At 37.1% G+C, this 16,885-nt stretch overlaps 1 long non-coding RNA gene across 4 annotated transcripts in view; it reads right to left on the reverse strand.

The window, feature by feature from the left end:
- Window positions 1-16,885, reverse strand: part of LOC308061425 — a 57,772-nt gene that overhangs the window by 4,654 nt on the left and 36,233 nt on the right. For all 4 annotated transcript variants that reach the window (XR_013927223.1, XR_013927224.1, XR_013927225.1 and 1 more), the window contains one exon: window positions 1-16,885. This exon is cut by the window's left edge and continues 4,654 nt beyond it; it is cut by the window's right edge. This is a non-coding gene — a long non-coding RNA (uncharacterized lncRNA).

Genomic DNA, 16,885 nt, shown 5'->3' on the forward strand with positions numbered 1-16,885 from the left:
GGAGCCTCAGAAATCTGTATCTGAAACCACCACTCATGCTGATCACTGCCTTCTTGTTTCCTTCTAATTTCTGTCTTATTCTTAATTAATTTCTTGTTTTCCATCTTGTCTTAGTTGTTTGGGTTTATTTAGACTGTGGGGTCCTTGCTGAAGAGACTGTCTTCTTGTTTTGCTCATCTAGTGCTTGGCATGAATGGATCTCAGTTGCCAAGTTGGGTTTCTACATAATGTTATAATATGGCCATTAAATGGTAACAATTCTTGGACTGATCACAGCACTGAATTGGACAAGTATTTGTCACAGGACTTAATTAACATTACAGACACGAATGGTAAAGGCACCATTGGTTTTGGTTGTTTTTAAAGAAAAGAGATACATTACAGGATAGCCTGATATTCCTTCTCTTTGCACTCAGTATAAAACCAGCTATTTAACTTCTGTTGGGTTTTGTGTCACTCAAGAAGAAGCAGAGCTGAAATTCATGCTGTTCTGTAGCTTTCTTATTACCAAAACCCTGAGCAGAAGCTAAAGATGTTTTGGACAACACAAACTATTACAAAACTGTAGGGCAGGTAGAGGAACACAGAATTAAAGTTATGAAATATGTATAAAATACCATAGTTTACTTGCTGAAATGGGGGAACTTGATAACAGTCTCTGAATATCTTGGGAGTGTAAATCCAAGGCAGGAGAAAAATCATTCAGGGTGATAGAAAGGGATTTAAACAGCAGAAATAGGATTAAAGAAAGAATGGAAAAGTTCAAACTGCATAGGAAAGAATACTTTCTGGGGATGTACTAACAAATCATCATAAAGTGCTGAAGAACACTTTTACCTCTAGATTCTTAATAAACAAACAAACAAAAAAAGAGGGTAGATAAACTTACTCCCGTTTCATTAGTGAAAAAGTGAGAAAACCTTTCTGGTAAGGAAAGGTGTAGCTCAACTGGTATTTAAAGTCAAAATACACATATTAAGCAGCATGTGGAAAAGAAGAAAGCCAGCACGGAACCCAAAGTACCGAAAGTTACTATAGACCACATCAGCTTGGTCAGGCAAACAGCTCTGGCTGCAGCAAAGCTCTGCAAACAGATCACCTTTCCCAGGTTACAGATGGAGCCTCACTGCTTTCTAATTCGACTTCCTCTGCATTGCTGGCACATATGCATGTATCACAGCTCTCTAAAGAGATTCTGTCTAGACAATACAAATAGCCTTACATATTTAATAACGACGAGGTTTTCCTCCTTTTCATAGAACTTGATTGAAATGTCACATAAAGGAGGGTTGTTGAAGTGGCAACTTCTGAAGAGAGGGAAAGAAAACCAACAAATGACAGATGAGTAAGATAGGCATGTGACATTTTAACCTGTTACAGATGTCACAAGAGTAGCAAGTCCAGCTCCAGCTTCAGTCTCTGAATAGACTCCACAGGAATATATTTACAGAATGTCCTCTCAGTAGTTCAATTAAGAACTGATAAAGGTACGGACAGTTTTAATATCCATATTTGGCAGAAAAGGTTGCAACTTTCTAAGTAGGTAGGAGAAAAGAAAGCACTCCTGATCATTGCTCTGAAATAATCAACCACCAACAGTTAAATTTTCAAAACTATGTTAACTTGAATTTGTAAGTAAGAATCTTTTAATAAATCTCAGAGCAGTTAGTCTTCTTTTCAGCCTTAATTACTTCCTGCAAACTGCTATGTTTTCTTTTTCTTCAGAATGAGGGTAAACCAGATAGCTCCTGTTCATATCCCAGTCTGCATCTCATGTTAGCTGAAGCCATTAATAAAATTATCTAGACTAGTCTCATACACACATAGGTTTTGTGCAGGTATCAGTGGGGCATGTAAAAGGTCACTACTTATTAAAACAGTCACACAAATTCTGCCATATGCCTGTATGGCATATTCATATTCTTCTGTGGAAACTGTTGCAACATCGCACTATTAATATGCTAATTCCATTATGTCTTTTTTGTATTACCCGATTATTTCTTTCATTTTCAGATACTAAAGAAACAATCAAATGTCTCAATAAGCTCTCAATTTTTTGCTTTAATAGTCTGTACCAGAATTTTGTTAAATCTTGGACTATACACCCTAAAACCTGATAGAGATCCAACTGTATGCACTGACAAAATTTGAAGTTCGGTGCATAAACCAAGCAACATAAAACACCTTCCCACCTAATTCTGACGAAGAGCGTTATTATATTGTACAGCTCAGATGTGACTCAGCTTAAAGCAAAGCTAATTGATGACTTTTTTTTTTAGCTGTACCTTTGTAGTCAAAATGGAAGAAAGCCACACTGCGAAAGCTTTTCTGAACAGATAAAACTAATCTGTACAAGTATATGTTATTTTCATATGGTGTAGTTGCATCCACACTAGACAGCTTACACAGCTTTACCTTTGTTCAGCTGGCAAAGGCAGCGTTACTTGCATACAAATAAATCCTTCTGATAATGGTGGGAAGGCATACTGAAAGCATAATGTCATAGGCTTTCTCATTAGACTTCTGAATGACCTTCTTTATACATTAAAGGGTTCAAGTAACAGAATAATAACTGACATAACTTCCCGCGAGAAACCAAGTGAGAAGGCAAGAATTTCTTACACCTGTGCTTTGAGATATCTTTGAGAGATCTTTGAGAGAAAAGAATGGCTATCAATTTCAGGCAAGTGTCACAGGTAAGAACACATCCTTTTGCAAGAAACAGGACAAATGTGATGAAAGTTCACTTGCATCAAAGTGAAGGTAGAAATTAGAAATAAAATGTGAAAATATTAAGCAAACAGGAAACCCAGGAAATTGTTAAGGGCACAGAATTGATACAAGAAACTGAAGACACACAAAAATCTTTGGTCCCAGGACTAAGAAAAATAAGCTCTAGCTTCTGGTGAAAAAAAGACAACCAAAAGCCCTAGCAGAGAACAGTATCTTATTAGTGGTATAGCCGGTATAGATGAAATCTGTTCAACAAGTATTTATCTTCAAAATTCTGAAAAAGAAGTAAGAGAAGTCTTTATACCACAAAAATAAAATATTTGTTGAATAACACTAAAGGATTTTGATTACCTAGATAACACTTTTATTTCTTTCTCTTTTTTCCCCAAATGAAAGACTGCATACAATTTTTACCTAAGTTTATGGAAAAGCAGTCCAAGTACATTAACTTTAGCAGCCTGAGTCCTCCACTGTTCCACAAAACTGTAAATGTAGTCTGACAACAGCCTTGGACAAAAGAAAAAAACAAAAACAAAACAAACAAAAGAGCAAACCCCAGTCCAAGACTCAGTCAATAAAGAAGCAAATAATAAACTATCAGTAATACCAGTCAATATTTATAGAACAAACCTAATTTCACTGCCAGAGGAGTTCCTACATTTGGTTATAAAATTTGATAAAGATAAATGCTTTCTCTGGCTTTGTTCTCTTCAAGAGAAATTTTAAGCAGATTGATAGTAATGGTTCCACTTCCATGAAATTTTTGTGGCAGTGAGAAAATCTTGCTGCCATGCTGATATCCCCGTTATTAAATATTTATGTGAGAAGCTTCCAGTTATTTTATAAAACATAAACAGTTTGAATAAACCACATACTAACAGCTAGAATTAGCAAGTAAGGAACTGAAGAAACAACGGATATGTTTTTACCAGCATTTCATCCGAGATACATACTAGTCCTTTATTCCTAGACTATCATCAATAAAGCAAATATAGTATCATATGACTTGTGATCTGTTGATGATTTTCCTAAGAGAATTTTTGAACAAAGCAGAAGGCAGTCATGATAAAACTCCCCAGGAAAAAACCAGTTTCCTACTTCTCTGCTCTTGTTCCGGGACCTTCTGTTTTCCAAGACCATAACACCTTCTTCTGTCTCAGTCCAACATGCTAGGAACAGGTTACTAGAAAGGAAAATATTTTTTTTAAAAAAGAAATGTTAAAGTTGCCTTTACCTCACCGATCCTGCCCCTGCACTGCACTCTTTGCACTTTGTCAGTCCAGGTCCTTCTGTGGACATGTGATAAAGTGAATGGGAAAATTCACTGGGTTAAAAAATATAACCTTCTTTCTGTGGCTAGGTCCTTCACAGTAGCTGGTGTAGTATCCCATTTGAAGTTCACACCTATAGCAGGTAAATGGAAGTAGCATCGAAATGGCATGAAGGTGGGGCCTGTGAGGGTAATGCAAGTGGAGGAGTAAAGGAAGAGGAGGAATAAAGGAAGAAGAGGAAGCACTAACAGAATTGCCATCATTTGGAAAGCCACAACATCTGTGGCTCTCCTAGTCTGCAGCCACATGCTGCAGAGCTGCCTCATCAAAAGAGCTGATGAGCCTTCTTCTGGGCCTGAAGTGTGACTGCGACTTAAGCATGGAAGTTATTTAGCTCACCATTTAGACTGGCACTCTTTCTATAAAGTCACTCTGCAGAGTGAAGTGTAATGCTAAGTGTGGACTAGGCAGATAGTGTGTGATGTAGTGTCACCTTGTGAACTACCAAATAACCAAATACAAGTGATATGAATAGGATGAAGTAATGCCAATGGACTTTCCAGAGTGGAAAAATTAATAATTTAGCAGTAAGGGTAAATAAGCATCAGAACAAGTGCTGGCTCCTCTCTGTCTTCATGTCAAAAACATACGCATTTCTCAAGATTTTTGTTGCTTGTCAGAAGCAGAACATTAATCCATCCAGTCATAACTATGTGGCATTCACATTACTGTGCATAAAATAACTATGATCAGGGAGATCAAAGGTTTCTAGATGTTCCAAAGGCTGGCTTCACTAACATTATCCATCTCCATACTAATAAGTATAAGCCAAGATACTGGAAAACTGCTATCCATATTATTAGTTTCGGAAACAGTTAGTCAAAGCCTGTACTACTCTTTTAGTAAAAACTATATATACAGTCTGTTCTGGAGTAGGTATTGTGTATCAAAAATAAATTATGATAAATTTTATTACTTATTGATCTGAATGTATGTACATCTTATTTATTTCTGGGAATAAAACTGCGTGAAACTGACAAAGAGAAAAAAAAAATATTTACAACAATAATAGAACTGGGACCAAAGAGGTAAAATCAGTAACAGTAATAATAAGCTGCCAGTTGTATAAACAAATATTCTAGATTGGAAGCTTTGGATGGAAGAATCTACTGAGTTAATATATGTTTTATATAATATCATATATATGATCATGACTGCATCACAAAATGGAATGGAAACTGAAAGCTATGACATACTGCAAAAATGCTTTGAAGATACTGATATAGAAGGATAATATAAATTTTTTACTAAACGTATCCTTCATAGCATAGGCAATATCTTTGTGAATTTTGTAACATAGCAAATTAAAGCAAGATGATAGTGAGGTTTTTAAATTATTGTACTATGCCACCATATGCAGTAATGATTCTACTGCCTTAAAATATAACTATGATAGCACAAATTTATTAACTCATAGCATTAGAATTCTGCTAAATATCTTCCAAAACCCATCTGAAAAAAAAAGTAATTCTGGTTTTAAAGTGAGTGATTTTGTTAATAATGTGTGGATGTTAATAACATCTGAAATTCTCTTAGAATATCTACTTGTTCTATACTTAAATTCAGCAATACCAGTTTAGGGAAACTATGTATGTGTGTTTCATAAATTCCAGTGGTATGAAGAATCAGGATGGAAAGGCTAAACTATGTTTTAGTGAATACACTTTAACTGTTGCTCCTCACAATGCCTGCTGCTTAGCTTTTAATATATCCCTGATATTTAGACGGTCAAAGCTATAGAGCAGTACTACTGTCAGAACAGTATAACATTACTACAATCCTCAGAAAAACAGTTTTTTCAAACAGTGGTTTAAAAAACACCATATCTTTTAAAATTTTTGTATTCTTTTTCAAAACTACTGTACTTTACCTTGAAGTTTAGGTTTCATAATCTTTTTCCCAAATTGTTTTTAATAAAGTTTAATTTAAGGGAGACTTTCCTACTATTAGCAATGTTTCTGATAGGTGCAATTCCTCTCTCCCAGCACCACTTCTATTCAAACTCTATTGGAGCAGCAGGCTGCAATTTCTGCATCTGTGCTGTAATTCTACTCCATTTCTTGCACAGAAGCCTAGTCAATCAGCCCTGTCCTCCCCATGCTAGCCAACTGTCCCTTTAATACAGCGATAGAATTCAATATGAATTGTATGAATATATTTGCGGTGCTAGCGGGGACAGTCAGCTACTACAGAGAGACAGGATTGATTGACAATGAAGCAACTGTGGAAGAGTTATAGAAGAATTACAGCAGAGCCACTGAAATTGCACCCTCCACACCTCATGAGAGGGAAAGGATGCTACAAGAGATACCATTAATAAATAAATATGCCTTCTAACTAAAGCCACATGAAAAATCTTTTTTTTTTTCTTTTTTTCTTTTTTTTTTGTTTTTGTATCCCCAACTTGAATTTGTGAGCAGCTTTTATTAACTATGTGAAAATTGGTTGCGATTTCAATTCTACAATGGTTACAATTCTAGGACAGTTTTAATGCAAAGTCAGATAGCATTTGTTTTAAACCAGAATGTAGCATTCTCAATTCTTAACTTTCCTCAGTATTGATACAGTTGGAAGAATATGGGATGAAATGCATATTGAATTTTTAGGTTTGGGGTTTTTTTGTATCAGAACGGGAATATCTGTGGTACCATTGCAAGATGATTTTCAATAAGCACAGTTTCTATTTTTCAGTTGTAAAAATCTGCTTCACTGTGTGGATATGGTACTAAATATTCAAATTTTCTGATTACATTTTACTTTAATCAGAAGAGAACGTGAATAGTTTGAAATTAACAATATCTAACTATACTAGTTCCTTCTCTGTAACTGGTCTTGCTCCAGATTTTGCAAACTTTATAATGAAGTTAAATTTAATGAACATATACTTTAATTTTTCATTCTGGTTGTATATAGACTACTTAGAGGCACTGATATGAGAATTCTATTAAGATGACATAGTTTGGTGTGTCTTGTTAGCTTGTTAGCCCAAGTTGTGCCTAAAGATGAAATCCTTCCTAGTAGGATGGCAAAATAAGATGCCGGTGGCAAGAAGTAGTGATGTTCAGACTGTAAGTACATGTGGAGTTTCTAAGCTTCCTTTTCTTTTTATGCTTTCAGAATTATTTGTCTTTGTCTTGCTTTTCTGCCAGCTGTCATTAAAAGACACTTGCCATGTTTCATCATCGCTGAAAAAGCACATATAAAACACTTTCATTAAGTACTGGTTTCCTCACAGCTACTTTTTCAAGCTCTTTATAGACTCAGGTGGATATTGTGACATTAGTTTCTCCAGAGTCACCTCTGCAGCTGTAAGTTCTACAAACACTTTTTAATGAAATCAGCAGATTTTGAAAAAGAAGTTGAAACCATTTATTCCACTATGAAGGCTGATGCCTTCATAAGTTAAACCATCTAGAGAGAATGTTTAGATTTATTTTTATTTTTTACCATTTTTATAATTATCTGTAACACTGAATCTAAATAAAGAAGTTCATTTGAACTAATAGAAAATTTTGAATGATCTTATGATAAATCCACTTAACAGTTTCACAGTATTCCAAAACAAAATAGGTACAGCAACTGCTTTTCTGAAGTCAGTTAGCATAGAAAGGAAGAAGAATAATAAAATCCTTCATGAGATCATACTTTATTGATCTAATCAGCTTAAAACTGTATGGATTTTTATGTGGCTACATTTCTATTTTATTTAACTGAAACAAATGTCTAAAAAATGTATGAATTATTAATGCTTAATTTTAACATTGTTTAGGGTTTTATTTTATAGTGATGTCAGTGAAATAATTCATCCACTGCAGTCACACGAATTACATAAATCAAGAGATAAAATAATTTATATTAATAATGTGGCTCAAATATTTCCTTACATTACTTAAAATCAGTTCAATGCTCTTCCAAGTACTAAGTGGAAAAGGAAGCGGACCAAAACATCTGAAGTAATCTGGTTTGTAGAGGAAACAGTTTGTTAGAGAGGAGAAGACTACTGTCTTCTTGCTGTTGTGTCCCCAGAGAAGATGAATAAGGAAGATCACAAAATTGCTCTGTTTGCAACAGAAGACTGAGGATGATGAAGAATGGTTCATTGAAGACCAAGGATGGTGAATGGTAGCCTTTTCCATTGTTTGTTTATATGGGTTTTTTTCATCCAATCAAAATGAAAACATTTAACGCTACAAGAGCTGGATGTATACCTTTAACCTGTCTTCTCCATTGCCAGGAAGGTGAGAGCTGCATTCTGTCCTTGACATGCAGTAGGCAAGGCATCGGCTGGTGTTCCCAACAATCATACATACACTCTTGCTAGGGAAAAGGAAACAAAGCTGGGAAGGAGATGGAAACTACTTGCTTAGGGAATCTCCTTCATGTAGGAATAGGCAGTCATGTAACATATGTTCTCATCTTTCCTATCTCTATAAAGCGCATCAAGATCTTCAGACTGAACATGGTCTGCAACAATCTTCTTGTAATGCTGATTCTGTTATCCTCCCTCTCTCGGTCTCTTTCTTGGATATCTTTTGTGAGACAGTGACTCTGCAAGCAAGATAAACACTACTTAAAGCACAGTACAATTGTTTATTGGCTAATGCTCAAACAACAAGTGCCTGGAATTAATATCTCCTAGACCAAGCATTAATTTGCTCACAAAGCCCAATGAGACAACGAGTGAATCTCTGTAACCAGGCAGTCATCTGCCAGGTGGGGAAAAGTCAACATCCATTTCTGTTAGGAATACATTCATGTCCTGGTTTCAGCTGGGACAGAGTTAATTATCTTCCTAGCAGCTGATGCAGGGCCGTGTTTTGGATTTCGTGTGAGAACAATGCTGACAGCACACGGATGGGTTTGGTTGTTGCTGGGTGACGTTTATACTCAGTCAAGGACTTTTCAGTTTCTCGGGCCCTGCCAGCAAAAGGGCTGGAGGGGCATGGGACATTGGAGGTGACACAGCCAGGACAGCTGACCTAAACTGCCCAAAGGGATATCCCATACCATATGACGTCATGCTGAGTATATAAGCTGGGGGAAGAAGGAAGGGGGGACATTCAGCATTATGGCATTTTTCTTCTCAAGTAACTGTTACACATGATGTAGCCCTGCTTTCCTGGAGATGGGAAGTAGTGAATTAATTCCTTGTTTTGCTTTGCTTGCGTGTGTGGCTTTTGCTTTAACCATTTAACTCTCTTTATCTCAACCCACGAGTTTTCTCACTTTTACTCTTCTGACTCTTTCCTCCATCCCAACTGGGAGGGGCAGTGAGTGAGAAGCTGTGTGGTGCTTGGTTGCCAGCCAGAGTTAAACCACAATAATTCATCACCATCACCCTGATCTTTGAGGGGCTTTTTAATGCTTTATACTCTTTCAAGTGTTTGTCTTCTTGTGTCCTTGAGCTGTTAATGACCACTGTCTCAACAATTACACTACTGTCTTTCTTCTTACCTTTTTTATCTTACATAATTTTAGCTTTTCTACTTTCTTATGCTACACCGGTATTTTTCAGTGTAACTGAGCCAAGATCATGCAGCTGTGCTACACCAACAAATCCTCTGTTTGAAGGTTGCATCTCAAGTCAGAAGAGATATAAGCATCTCTGTTTATTAATCCCCTTACAGGGTGGAGAGGTTGATGGAAATGAACAAACAGCACCAGACCTCTACAAAATGAACAGATAAACTATTAAGAATGGATTATAGAAAATTTCTTTTTCTACATTTCACAGAATCACAGAATGGTCAGGGTTGAAAGGGACCTATGGATATCACCTAGCCCATCCCCCTACTAAAGCAGGTTCACCTAGAACAGGTTGCACAGAGTCACGTCCAGGTGGGTTTTGAATGTCTTCAGAGAAGGAGACTCCACAGTCTCTCTGAGCAGCCTGTGCCAGTGCTCCGTTACCCTCAAGGTAAAGAAGTTTTTCCTTACATTCAGGTGGAACTTCCTGAGTTGCCCCTTGTCCTTTTGCTGGCCACCACTGAAAAGAGCCTGGCTCCATCCTCTTGGCACTCACTGGACCATCTCCAGTAGTTCTCTTTCTTTCTTGAACTGGGAAGCCCAGAACTGGGAAGCCCAGATGTGGCCTCACCAGGGCAGAGCAGAGGGGCAGGATCACCTCCCTCGACCTGCTTGCCATGTTCCTCCTAACGCACCCCAGGATCCCTCTGGCCTTCATGGCCACAGGGGCACTGATGGATCATGGTTAATTTGCTGTCTCCCAGAACTTCCAGGTTCTTCTCCACAGAGCTACCTTTCAGTAGCTCAATGCCCAGCCTGTGCTAGTGCATGGGGTTATTGTGCAGGACCTTACACTTACATTTTTTGAACTTCATGAAGTTCCTCTACACCCAACCCTCCAGCCTGCCTAGGTCTCGCTGAGTGGCAGCACAGCCTGCTGGTGTGTCAGCCACTCCTCCAAGTTTTGGATCATCAGCAAACGTGCTGAGGGTGCACTCTGTCCCTTCATCCAGGTCACTGATGAATAAGCTGAAGAAGACTGAAGCCAGCACTGACCCTGGGGAACACCGCTGGCTACAGGCCTCCAGCCAGACTCTGCGCCATGGATCACTACCCTCTGAGCTCTGCCATTCAGCCAGTTCTTAATCACCTCACTGTCCACTCATCTGATCCACACTGCCTGAGTTTATGAGGATGTTATGGGAGATGTCAAAAGCTATTAGGTTGGTCAGGTATTATTTCCCCCTTGGTGAAACTATATTGACTACTCCTGATAGCCTTCTTTTCCTCCACATGAATAGAGACGGTATCCAGGGTGAACTGTTCCATCACCATTCCAGGGATGGTGAGGCTGACTGGCATGTAGCTTCCTGAGTCCTCCTTCTTGCCCTTTGTGAAGACTGGAGTGACACAGGCTTTTCTGCAGTCCACTGGCTTTCCTCCAGGCTATTTGAATCTCCTAGTACAGATTCCATACTAGTCAATCTGCTGGATAGTAGGGCTACTGTTCAGGACGACCCCAACAGCATGAGGAAATGGGCTGACAGGAACCTCATGAAGTTCAGCAAAGGTAAATGCAAAGTCCTGTACCTGCGTGGGAATAATCTAGTACAGGATAAAAAACAGTTGCAGAAAAGAACTTGGGAGTCCTCGTGACAAGGTTAACACAAATCAGAAGAGTGTCCTTGTAGCAAAGAGACCAACTACATCCTAGCTATATTAACAAGAGTGTTGCCAGCAGATAAGGTGAAGTAGTACTTCCCTCACTTCTGCCCACTCTCAACACTTGCCAAACCAAATCTGGATTACTGTGTCCAGTGCTGAGCTCTCCAGTAAATGAAAGACACTGACATACCAGAGAAAGTTTAGTGTAAGGCCACCAAGATAATCAGGTGTACATGACAGAAGAAGATAGGCTGAGAGAAGCAGACTTATCAGGTATGCATCAGGATACATTTTTCCTAGTTGGAGAGGATGGATGGAGAAGAAGGAGAAAAAACTCTTTAGGGTGCATAGCGATAGGGCAATAAAAAAAGATGCAACTGTATCATGGGAGGGTTGCAATACATTTGAGGATTTTTTTTTTCTTTATCATTAATTGGGTCATCTACAAGAACAGGTTACCCCTCTTCCTTGGAGATACGCTTGGAGATATCTATTCAAAACTTGTCTGGATAGTCTTCAGCAACTTACTGTCATAGAATCATGGACTCAAAGGATCATTTAGGTTGGAAAACACCTTTAGGATCATCAAGTTAAACTGTCACTGAACCTCCTTTAGCAGGAGGTTGGACTACATGACTTCCAGAGGTCCCATTCAACCTAAAGTTTTTTTATGATTCTGAGACACTTTCCAGAATGGAGTGCAATGGAGTAAGTATCTGTTGAAGGTGACAAAGTGAGGTGGATGGGTATACAGAAAGGGCAATGACAGAAGTGTTATAAAATCTTACAAGTAGCGAGAAGAATTTGAAAATGAACAAGAGTGATCAATAACATAAAGCCACAAGAGATGTACAGGAAAGAAAAAGACATTAAAAGTTACTAGCTTCAATAACACTGTTTTCATTTCCATATCATCAAATATTGTTTTCATCTTACTTTAACAAAGAGCTTCTGCACACACAATATAGATGGTAGATATAATTTCCCCGTGCATCCCCATTATTTTTGGAACCTTCTAGGTGTATTCATCATTCTTTATGTAATTCTACATGTCTCAAGGTCTGATGAATACTTCCTCCTTCAACCCTGGATGGATCATACGTATCTTTCACAGAGAGGAAGACCTCAGGTAAGAGATACAGTATTTGCCTAAACAAGCCTGCAAGCTCTTGAAGTCTGGAAGGCTGTCTTATTGGAAAATCTGAACAAGTTTAATGTCATCATCCATGTTCTCCTTCTAAAGAAAGCTGTTAATAAGCAGTTTGTTTTAAAACATATCAAATTATTTTCCAGCTCGGGAAGTTGCTCAGTGCTGATCTTGTTGATAAAAGTAATGGCATGTGCAGTAGATCTCATTGCGACTTAAGCTACGAAGAAACATTAGCCTTGATCTCCATGAATCTAGATGTTGGAGAAACATGAACTTTTGCTATTGCACCTTTGGAAAATGTTCAAAAGCAGAACCAATGTTTCTTTCAAATAGACTACCATGTTCCCTGGATCAGTGTCATTATTGTCCTTCTTTTTGACTTACATTTTTTTAACTCATTCTCAGCCTAGAATATAGCTGTTTGGTTTTTCTTAATACATTAATAATGTATCAAGCAAATAGTGGCTTCCTGGCAGAAGTCATAAGACAAAGAAATATTTCACAGAAAGAAAATATTCCTAAATTGCCCTCATCACTGTAATGTATTATTCTCATCAATGTGAATGGCGTTCCTAGTCACCCAATCAAGGGACTTTTATTCCTAGGTCAGCAATATGAGGGTGAGTATACAAAATTAAAGTAAAGGATCTGCATTTTATTGGTCTAATCATCCTTCTGACACTATATTTCTTCTGCTTAACTTCTGAGGCTGCCCAGTGTATTGCACAGTGGAGAACAGCACGATGTTAGCAGCTGCTGATGATCTTTTCCATATATGTATGAAGTAGGAGCTGATCAGAGGTAAGGTGGGTCATGAAAAGCACTTGCCCCATTACTGCTACCCATACAACATAGAGGCTAGCTGGTGCTACACAGCCCAACGTTAACTGCCTTAGAAGTATTCTTTAGTATAAACTGTAATATAAGTCCATAAACAATGTAGAACATCATTAGAGATAATCAAGCCAGTGTTGAGTTAGTCAGTCTTGGATTTAGAAGCAGTACAACTATATTTGTACAGTCCTTCATCTAACTACACTAGCTGAGACTCAAGTCTCATTAGCCCAGGCACTGCAGTGCATCAACAAATCTGTATGGGCTGCGGTAATCTAAGCTGGTATCGCAGTTCAGTCTTGTGCCACCATAGGTGAATGTAAGAGCTCAGGCTGTTTGCTTCAGGCTGTACTGAAAATACAGAGCTTGTGGACTCCTATAGAGAACAGAGAAACATTGTACACTAGGAAAAGAACAGATCATAAAAAATAATTAGCTCAAAACATACAGCAGAAAAAACCTTAACAGCTGAAATTATCATTTTGAGGACGCATGTATAAGCAGGTATTTATTTAATTAAGTTAGTACAGAGAAGAACACCTTTACCTGTCACATACTCTAAGCAAACAACAAAAAAGATAAAAAGCTTAGTCCCTACAGAAGTAAGATGATAGGATGGAAGAAGCATGTATCATAGAAACCAGAGAGGTAAGGTGTAATAACCACAGTATTGTACATTTTAAATAAGGCATAGGAAGAAACTGGAAGAAAATCATGTGCAATTCTCAAAAATAAAGTATGCTGTAGAGGTGAAGGCAAAGTTCTTATGTGCATAAGCACCTAAGCCCAGCTGAAAATACTGAAAAATATGATGTTTTCAGATTTACACTAATGATACATTTGTGTTTGTATATCTTACCAGTGTTTTGTCCTCCTGCTGCTACTTTAGTGTTCTTATCCTATATTCACCTTCAAAATAGTTCTATTTGTTTTTAAAACTAGCAGTGAAGGATATACTTTCTTCTTTTTCTTCACAAGTAAAACTCTCTAAAGAGGTACTGGCCTGAAGCCCAGAACTGCACTACAGCCCTAGACTAATAAATCTTTATTAGTCAGATTGTTTGTATCATTGTAGCAGTGTTAATTTCCTTTTAATATCTTTGTGTTCAGAGAACTCACAGTAGTTTCTTTCAGCACTCAAGTTTTTGAGTTTCATCTGCTGAATTAAAAAGATAAATACATGAAAAAGAACGCCCACATCTCCAAAAATTGAGGTTCCGATAGATTATTATTTGTTTCAGCTTTGCACTTCTGGATTCGAAGTGAGAGAATTTTGTCTTGCAAAACATAGTTTTGAAAGAAAATAAAAAACTACACCAAAAAATGCTTCTGTTTTATAGATGCTTAGTCAAGAAACAGTTGCTTGTATTCTTCTGTGTTTGTCATGACGTAAACAGTCCTGAGTTTTGCTGATGCTGAAAACACCTTTGGATCTCAGGTCCTTTTCCCTGTTTCTCTTTGTGTACTCTCAGACTCTTGAAATATTTATTGAATTTTTTTTGTCTTCAAAATATGTATAATGGGTTCCCTTCTACACTAAAATAAATGAACTAGACAACAAAAGGGTATATGAAATCATTGAAGAGGTTATCTCCTAAAATAAATCAGAATATTTTAAGAATAAAGTAATGAATCCATTTCATTATTTCTTGCAATGAGAATAGCAATCTGAACATTGGGAAGTTCAGAATGTAATGCATCATGGACTTACATACAGAGAGCAGAAAAGCAATTCTAATAAATAGGCAGATCATATAAAAATGATTTGTATCAATATCTATCAGTCTGAACTCTGACAGTACTGCACCCACTGTTTTGCCCAAAGCAGGCAATAATGAAAAAGTGTCTCTTCCATTTATGCATTAATTTCAGGACTGATTGCACCTACCCACATTGAATCTGTCCGCATCCTTTTCAAGCATGGCAACTAATGATCACAATTCCTGTCATGTAGATCAGTGCTTCAACATCCGGTTGGAAATTGTCAACTCTGCATACTACAAATCTATGTTCTGTCAATATTACAAATGGATAAGTAGGCAGGTGCCATTTCAGAACTCCTCTCATACTGCTTTAAGCTGTGCTGATCCATTTTGTCAAATAAAGCTCAAAAATACATTTGCCTGAGCTCAAACAATGTTTGCCTATGTTTTCTTTTTAACACATGGTATTACAGTCGCTCATTACTGGTGTTTTACTCTGACTTACTTACATGCAAAGTTCTAATCATGATCTACCACACACCTAGCTATGTAGATATTTTCCTCTGAAAAATACCTTTTCAGTCCAACTTTGTACTTTTCAGTACCATATAACTTTAAGGTATAATGTCCCAAACTAAAACACTTAGAAAATATTGGAGCTATTTCAGTGCTAGGTTTTCAGTTAAGCAACTCATATATAGGGGACATCTTATGGATCTTACTTGATCGACCTTTCTAATAATAATGATTAGATAAACTAATAATTTTCATATTTATTTATCTCGCTCCATTAATGACTTCTTAATTAAACAAAAGAAATTAAGATGGGGGGGTTAAAAAAAGTGTACATCATGAATAAACTTGTAGGAGAAAAATTAAATTTACAGCATAAACTGTACTTTAATTCTTATACAGTACCTACACGTTACAATGAAATAAAAGACTAGCAATAAATTGCATAGTCTTGATCATGTCAAATAAGGGACAATGCAGACAATCTAGAAAAGGTCAGTGATTTACTTAGTAGAGTGAAAATACACTTGACAATGGAATGCTAGATTTTCTGAAGAAATACACATTTAAGAAGTTACAGAAGGAGAATGAATGCTGTCAAATTAAGCAAGAAGAGTACTTACAAACTAGGAATGACAAAGATAATCATGCTGACATCAAAACATGCAGAAAATAACATCTACTGTTAAAAAGTGTGAAAAGTTTTGTTTGTAATGAATGTTTTGACAGATATGTTATATGAGTTTCAGCTCTCCTCCAAATTTCCATTTTATTAACCCAAAAGAACAAATGCAATAGAAACATTTTTGGCAGTATAATAAATTCAAGTATATGTGCATAAATACTTTAAGATATACATGTTTTACTGATGGTTGGAGAGTATGTGGTCTGGCCTTTTGAGTCTTTTCTGATTTGTTTAATTAGTTTATCTCCTACCTCTTGTTTTAAGATAATCCCCATAGGAAACTTCCGTTGGATTTCTGTTTCCAAAAGTTGTGGGATATTCTTTAGCTACTTAAAAGATGTTGATCTAAGCCTCATAAACACAGTGTGAACAAGTGCTTTTTCCTAGTCATGGAGTTTTCATGCAGAGAAGTGAGGTCTGTAGATATTTTTATGGTTTTTTTCCAGATGGAAAAAATGTGTTCTTATATCTATGCATTTCAACTTGTGATAGGATTTGCTTCATTCTATATTAATGGCAACCTATTGCAAAAACTGTCTTTAATAAACAGAACTCAACACCAATCCATTTATACATATGTGTGTATGTGTATTTACATATATGCAGTCTCATTGTCTGCCTATTTAAAGTCTGTGATGGGTTGATCCCTGCCAGCACCCACACTTGCATCTTGCTCACTCCTGTCTTCTGCAGGATGAGGAAAAAATGGAAGGCAAAAAGACTTGTGGATCAAGATAATGACAGTTTAATAAGGGAAGCAAAAGCTGCACAAGAAACCAAAGCAGAAAAGGGAATTCTTTCAGTG

The sequence above is a fragment of the Falco punctatus genome (genome assembly GCF_963210335.1).
Source record: "Falco punctatus genome assembly, chromosome: 3".
Lineage (NCBI taxonomy): Eukaryota > Metazoa > Chordata > Aves > Falconiformes > Falconidae > Falco > Falco punctatus.